Genomic DNA, 8,578 nt, shown 5'->3' with positions numbered 1-8,578 from the left:
ACCCGTGAGATTCTTGGATTTAGGAGAATGGACACTTGCTTGGGGCTGGTTACCCGTGTGGTCCTTGGATTTAGTAGAATGGACACTTGCTTGGGGCTGGTTACCCGTGTGGTCCTTGGATTTAGGAGAATGGACACTTGCTTGGGGCTGGTTACCCGTGTGGTCCTTGGATTTAGTAGAATGGACACTTGCTTGGGGCTGGTTACCCGTGTGGTCCTTGGATTTAGAAGAATGGACACTCGCTTGGGGCTGGTTACCCGTGTGGTCCTTGGATTTAGTAGAATGGACACTTGCTTGGGGCTGGTTACCCGTGTGGTCCTTGGATTTAGGTAAATTGGTGCCGTTGACATGGAAGGATTTTGTGAGAGGTCGTATTTTGGGCCTCACGAGGCACCTCCGTGAGCCCACTATTCGTTTAAATCGTGGGTTTCGTCATATTGGGTATCATTTGTGCTCGTGGATGGTTGTGGTTCCGGATTATAATAGTCATCTTCACTGGTTACACAATTAACACGAGCAGGTTTATAGTTCTCCTGATAAGGTTGCTTTTGATATTTGGGAGATGGATTAGCCTTGAACCGATTATTGTTGTACTCGCGTTTTCTACATGTTTCAATGGTATGACCTTGATTTTTACAATACCTACAGAATAGATTTTTATTATCTCGGTCATATTGTTTAGCCATTTGCGGCTTAGAATTGACATCATGGTTTGAAGGACGAGAAGGATATTGTGGTTTAAATGCAATACGATGTAATGTTGAACTTTGAGGATTACGCTTATTATACGAATTTAGGATCTTCTCCTCTGAGACGGCAAAATTGATTGCATCGTTGAGAGTGGATGGGTTTCTACTGCGGACTAGATTAGAAATTTCGGGCTTAAGGCCAATTAAAAACGTGTGGAGTGCTAAGTCTTCCATAGCCGCTATACGACCAACTAATTCGCTTTTCTTTTTATTGGATAATGTTACTTCTGTTAAGAGCTTCGAAAGGCAAGTTTCGAGGCGTAATGCGAATTGGTTAACCGGTTCATTTAGTTGTTGGCATTCCCGTAATTCAGTCATAAGATGGGCATAGTGTTTTCTTTCACCGAACTGTGTCTTAAGGAAACTATTTAATTGGTCCCAAGAGTCGAATTCTTTAATGGAGCAAGCTACTTCGGCTTTGCCTTCTAATTGTGATAATATATATTTAAATAATATTGGTTTTTGGGTATCAGAAGCTAAATCAATTGCGTTGTCACAATTAGTTAGAAATGAATTCAATTTTTCACGTGTGCCATCGAATGTTTTTATAAATTTAAATAGAGTTCCAATTTGAATATTTTCATTTTTTTCTAGTTTAAGAGACATTTTATTAAACAAATTTTATAACGCGTCCACTAAAGATGTAGTTCGGTGTAATAGGCGGCAACTGTAATGTGAGGTTTAGATAAGAGCGAGTGCGGTATCGAATGTCTTGATAGTGATAATTCCGAGTAATGGTTAACAATAACAGTGAGACATTTAGAATATAAAGTTTGCAAACAAAAAATAAATTAGAATTAGTAACGCGCACAAGAAAATAAACCTTTATGTTTAGTTCACTGGGTTTACGCACTTTCACGCACTTGTTTTCGAATTGTTAGAGATGAGTTGCACTTTCGCTGGGAAATATAATGTTTTCAAGACTTACAGGAACACGTAGAAAATGTACTGGAACATGACCATTTCTTTGGTCTGTTGAAGTTGAAGAGGCTTTCCCTCTCAGGAATCAGGCACGAAACAGGAACACAATCACAATACCCACGGGAAAAGTTATTCAGATTTTAGGATGTCCGAAAATAGATATGAATATTGAATTATTATTATTTTATTTGAGTTCGAGTTAATTTTGGCACTTCGACACTTTTATGCTTTAAAATAGTTTAGAATACGAGTCCAGAAGGAGACGTCCCAGGGATACCTTCACCATCGGTATCCCACCGCTGCCACCAAATTGTTATGAGGATTCCCGAATTTCGGTTTTTAAAAAAACAAAGAAATAAAACTTAGATGAATATTGAAGGACACTTTAATTACTTTAGGACTCGGTAAATAGGGCAAGTGTCACGCGCGGATGATGGAATCGAACTGTCGCAAAGAGAGCGTCTTATTATTATGAACTATCAAAAGTGTTGACAAGGGATATAGAAAGAGCCGTTGGGCACTATCATATACATTACATATATATAACAAAATTGTTATGAGGATTCCCGAATTTCGGTTTTTAAAAAAACAAAGAAATAAAACTTAGATGAATATTGAAGGACACTTTAATTACTTTAGGACTCGGTAAATAGGGCAAGTGTCACGCGCGGATGATGGAATCGAACTGTCGCAAAAGAGCGTCTTATTATTATGAACTATCAAAAGTGTTGACAAGGGATATAGAAAGAGCCGTTGGGCACTATCATATACATTACATATATATAACAGCCCCCAGGGTTTTGACTAAACTTATCCTTAAAAGGTTAAGTTTATGCAAGGGATTTACGGATTTTAGGTGCGGAAATGTCGGAAGAACTAGCAGCAACTTCTGTAAGCTCTTCAGCTTTTTCCGTATTACATTTGAAAGCTTGTCTATTTAAGAGGCGATGACAAATGCCCGATTTTATAAACTTACAAAATAGTACAAGAATATATATTACAATAATAACAGATATAATTATTGTTACATAGGAATAATATTCACCATATAAAACAATATGTGGTTTTTCAATTAATTTGTCAAGGTTATTGACAATGCGGCTGGTTTCCAAATTTCGTCGTGACGTTATAGAATCAAGGTTAATATTAGTAAGATTTAAAACGGGAATTTGAGGCTTAAGTTTCGATAATGTTTCTGAATTACAACAAGAGTCATTTACTAGATTAAAGTTAATTTTAATTGTTTGGACTTTAATTGTTTTGTAATATTTGGGTATTAACCTTGAGTCTTTATAAAAGGCTATACAATACGGAGGTAAGTTTATCATGCCTGTGCCTGATATGATAACTTCAGTATTGGAAGCTTTACAGTCTATGGACAATTTGGAAGGGTTTGTAATAACATATAACCATGTATTGTTAGACAACGTTTGCCAAATATCTAGTTGGCCTTGAATGAATTGGGTCTTACAATTACTAGGCACAGATTTTAATGCTTTTGAGATTATATCCGATTCGCAGATCGGAGTCCTGGCACACGAGTAAGTATCTAGGTTGTCACATATATAGTACTGGTTATTTATTGTCTTACAGCTACTTAGATTATCTAATTTACTATAATATGATCTATCTCTGTTAATAGCTAGATATTTAGTAGAGGGAATGATCATAGTATAAGTATCATGGGTTACAGAAACTGGATAAGGTATGTTATGATATAAATCATAGCTCCTGGAATTTACTAAAGGTATTTTTAAGGCAAATACAACTTTGTTATTATTATAATAACTCGCAATTTCTGAAACATTCATTAAAGTGTGTATATTTTCTAAATTAAACTTAAAGGAAATTGATGATTATCAGCTAAAAACCTATAATTATTAACAAGCTCTGTAAATAGCTGTTTTGGACTTATAATAGAAGGATACAAAATATTTAATTTACTAAACATAATAGCGTTTACAGTGTCTTCTAGTTTAAAAGATAAAGTTAGGAGACTACTTTCTAATAAATTTAACATTCCATTGAATTTAGTTTTTAATATTAATTTATCAGCTAACAAGGTCAAGTTCTTTTGGAATAAAGCTATGTCATCAATAGCATCATTTAATCTCTGCTCGTTGACACTAATTTTATTTACTGAGTCTTCTATTGAAGAGAGTGTTGAAGTAGTTACTAATATATTTTGTTTGACTAATTCGGATAATTTAGATTGATCTTTCTCTATTAATTGAATAGCGTTACTATAATTTATTGCGTCGTCTTCGTTCATAGTACCAAATAGATTTTTGAATAGGGTGCCAATACCCCCAAACCAGGCTGAACGTTTAGACCTTGATTCAATTAAGTGAGAAATAGAATCGTAATCTCGAATAATGTCGTTGTATCTTATTGATAACGGCTGGTGCAAATTAAGACACTCGATATCGGTATACAGAGCAGTCTGCTTACATAGGAACTTAGAAGTGCCTATCACACCGTTAAGATTCTTAATATGCGGTTGAATAAATGAAATATCTATTGGAATTAGTACGCTAAGGAAACCGTCTATCATTTTTAATGACCCAATGGGGTCAAAATATATGCCGGAAGCATTCGTGGAACTTGTGATGAACATTGCTTTTGCGGAAGACAGAGAACTGTAAAGGAATAATTAAGAGTTAAACTAAGACTAACTAAACTTAAATATTACGTTAAGTTAAAACAAGCTTAAAGTGATTATGACACGGTGTCACGGCGATGAGCTAATTTTATTTCATCAAAATGATGGGACACGTGTCGTCTATTTATTAATAGCGTTACACTATTTCTACCATTAACCTTAATAATTTTATAAGGGCCTTTCCAGACCGGAGATAGAGCCTTACGCATACGGAGGTGATTTTTAAGGTACACATAGTCACCAGCATGGTAACTTACAGGTCTTGTGCGGGCATCGTAATAGGCTTTGGAAGACTCTTTCGACTTCTTTATAAATTCGACGGCTTTATCACGCGTGCATTTAAGGCGATGTTGAAGCATCTTAATATAGTCCGGATACGAGGCATTCGTGTTAGGTTCATATATGGAATTAGGAAGGATTGGTTTATGACCGAAAATCAACTCGTAGGGAGTGAAATTTGTTGTTGAATGTATAGATGTATTATAGGCGAGCATAGCAGTATATACATATTTTGGCCAATTGTCTTGGTTTTCAGATATGTAAGATTTAAGGTACTCTTTTAAGGTGGAATGGCTTCTTTCCAGAGCGCCTTGTGTCTGTGGATGGTATGGAGATGACCACAGCTGTTTAATCTTTAGAAATTTGCAGGTTTCTTTAAATAGCTCTGCTGTAAAATTTGTGCTTTGATCAGTAAGGATAGTTTTTGGTATGCCAAACAAAGAAATAAAGTGAATCAGGCAGTCGCTGGTTTCTTCGGCGGTAGTACTTCGAATTGGATATGCTATTGAATATTTAGTTAGGTCGTCCTGAAGTGTTAGAATATATTTAATTTTGGCTGTGCCGGATTCAGGAAGAGGACCAACTATATCAAGAGACATTCTTTCAAAGGGGGCAGTGGAGGTGCTAGTTATCTGCATGGGTGCACGGTTAATTTTCCTAAGAGCTTTGTTGGTCTGACAAGAATTACACTTTTTTACATAATCTTCTATTTCCGTCCTCATATTCTTCCAAAAATACTGCTCTCGAATTTTATTAAACATTCTATTTGCACCAAGGTGCCCAGCGACAGGAATATCATGATTCTCACGGAGAATTTTCTGAACTTCAGAAGGACTAGGATAATATATTTTATTGCGATACACTTGAATTTGAATTGATGTATTGTGAAAGAGGTGAGCTAGCATATTATAAATTTTAATATATGTATGTTTATCAAATGGATTTTTGAAGTCAGTAATACTTATTTTATGAATAGCCTCGTTAAGAGACATTAGGTGATTACGTAGATTCTTTAAGGATTCGAAGATATCACTATAGGTACAATTGTCAAAGTGGTGTACTTTAATAAATAGGAAATAGTAGGTTTTATCAGCGACCAATAATGGTTTATAGGAATGTAGGGTTCTCTCTGAATTCATAAACGACTCGGAATCTGGCGAATTTGATAAGATTTCTTGGACGTAGGGAATAGATTCGTCTAGATCAAGCGATGTAGGTATTACTAAGACGTTATTCTGAGTTTTTAGTAGGCTATCGTTGAACTCGGAAATCACTGTGTCATACGTTACAGTCCGAGGAACTTTCAGGAATTTTGAGTAAGTATCAGGTGAATTTAAAGGCAGAGACTGCGTTCCGGGAACTTGGTTAGCGGAAGGCTGTAATTCATTTTCCCTTTCTATGTTTGGATTTTCGTTTAAAACTTCTGGAGAGGGACTCAGGATTTCGTCAGGAATTAGAGGATCTGGTAAATTCATAGGACTTGGAATATTTAAAGGACTGAAGTCACCTACTTCTGCATTGAAAGGGCTAATGTCTAATGGACCTAAATCTATAAGCTCAGTATCAGGATCTGCAGGATATGCAGGGTTGACAGGATAACGAGAAAGAGCATCAGCTGCTGAATTTAGCTTACCTTTTCGGTAGACTATTTCGTATTCAAATTCTTGAAGTTGGAGACGCCAACGTTGCAATTTACTGCTCGGGTCAGTGTGGTTGAAAAGCCATTTTAAAGGACGATGGTCAGTTATGATCATAAATTTACGACCAAACAGGTACGGTCTAAAGGTTTTGCAGCCCCATACTATAGCCAATAATTCCTTTTCAGTTGTGCTATAGTTGATTTCGCATTTGTTCAAGGTTCTAGACGCATAGGCTACGGGATGGTCTTTGCCAACTGGCCCTTGAGACAGGATAGCAGAGATTGCATAGTTACTTGCATCACAAGTAAGGTTAAAGGATTTTGTGAAATCGGGATAAATAAGGACTGGAGCGCTAGTCAGCTTATCTTTAAGCGTTTCAAAAGCTAACTGTTGTTCATTTGTCCAAACAAATGATACATTTTTCTTAAGAAGAGAGGAGAGTGGCTTCGATAATTTTGAAAATTCAGGGATAAAACGTCTGTAGTAAGATATAAGACCTAAAAATGATTTTATATCTTTCGGACACTTTGGAACTGGGAATTCTTGAACAGATTTAACTTTATTTGGATCAGGTTTTAGGCCATTTTCTGTTATAATGTGTCCTAGATAGCCGACTTCTTTTCTTAAGAATTCACATTTATCTGGTTGCAATTTCAAGTTAAAACTACGAAGTTTTTGAAAAACTGCTGTCAAATTTTGAATATGACTATTTAAATCATGTGAATAAACGACAATATCGTCTAGATAAACAAAACATCTTTCGCCTTGAAGGCCTGTTAAGACATTATTCATTAGACGTTGGAAGGTCGCTGGCGCGTTTTTTAAACCAAAGGGCATTCGAGTGAATTCGAAATGTCCTTGGGGAACACTGAACGCGGTTTTACAAGCGTCTTGTGGAGACATTTTTATTTGGTGAAATCCGGAAGCAAGGTCTAGAGTAGAGAAGTATTTAGAGTTACCTAATTGATCTAATATTTCAACAATGTTAGGAATAGGATAGATTTCACCAATTGTGATGTCATTTAACTTTCTATAGTCAATGACTATACGCCACTTCTTTTCACCAGAAGCGTCGATCTTTTTGGGAACAATCCATATTGGAGAAGACCACGGAGATAAGGAAGGTTTAATAATATTCTGACCTATCATTTTCTTTATTTGGGAGTTGACTTCTTGCTTATGTATTTCCGGGAAGCGATAAGATTTAACGTTAATGGGCTGATCAGAAGATGTGCGGATTTCATGTTGAATACTGTCAGTTGAGCTAAGTGGATCATTAGGTAAGTGAAATATATCGGAATAATTCGAGCACACGTCATAGAGGGCTTCGCTTTCTTCTGTATTTAGATGTGAAACGCGGAGAAGGTTAAGGACTTCGTTAGTTCTGTCGAGAACTGTTTGGTAAGTATTATGTACTTGACAAGTTTCATAGTTGATCGGGTGTAAGGTAAGTTGCAGATTAGAGTTTAGAGAGACAGGGTCTTCAGAAGTATTAAGAACTGTTAGGTTAATTCGATTGTTCCTTTTGACTTTAGCTAAGCAATTCGCAATAAATAACGTATCACTTATATGTTGGTCAAGAATGAGACCTTCTTTTAATTCAGGGTTACTTACTGAACATTCTACAGTGATTTCAGAACGAGGTGGTATTTGATAAATTGGGTCTGTGAAATTTAGTTTAATTTTATTTATTCCTAGGTTAAGAATATGACGATTGTAATCAATAGAACACTGATAATGGGTAAGTAAATTATTTCCTATGATACCATCGTAGGGGAAATCAATTGGTTCTACTACGTGAAATGGGTAAGATATAGATTCTTTGCCGAATATAAGGTTCATATCGAAATTACCAAGGGTAAGTACAGCATTTTCTTTACTATCTATGCCTTTTAATTTAATTATGTTTTCATTGAGTTTCAGGTCGGAGTATGATTGAATAGAGGTCTTTTGGAGAAGGCAGATCGAAGATCCAGTGTCTACGAGTAAAATAAGTGGTTTCTCAGAAACGGATGTTTGAATGCAGACATGAGGTAAGGATATATTTCGATTATACGATATTTCATATATTTTATTTTCTTCCAGGAAATTGTCAGTAAAGCAGTTTTGGGCTTTTACTTGGGGCTGGTTACCCGTGAGACCCTTGGATTTAGGAGAATGGACACTTGCTTGGGGCTGGTTACCCGTGTGGTCCTTGGATTTAGGAGAATGGACACTTGCTTGGGGCTGGTTACCCGTGTGGTCTTGGATTTAGGAGAATGGACACTTGCTTGGGGCTGGTTACCCGTGTGGTCCTTGGATTTAGAGAATGGACACTTGCTTGGGGC

At 36.3% G+C, this 8,578-nt stretch overlaps 1 pseudogene; it reads right to left on the bottom strand.

Annotated features, from left to right (window-relative positions):
- Positions 1 to 2,384: 2,384 nt before the first annotated feature.
- LOC113507057 lies at positions 2,385 to 4,312 on the bottom strand (annotated as a pseudogene).
- Between the last annotated feature and the right edge of the window lie 4,266 nt (positions 4,313 to 8,578).

The sequence above is a fragment of the Trichoplusia ni genome, unplaced genomic scaffold, assembly GCF_003590095.1.
Source record: "Trichoplusia ni isolate ovarian cell line Hi5 unplaced genomic scaffold, tn1 tig00000465, whole genome shotgun sequence".
Classification (NCBI taxonomy): Eukaryota; Metazoa; Arthropoda; class Insecta; order Lepidoptera; family Noctuidae; genus Trichoplusia; species Trichoplusia ni.
Note: the sequence above shows the minus strand (reverse complement) of the source record. Positions and strands in the feature narration are given on the sequence as shown.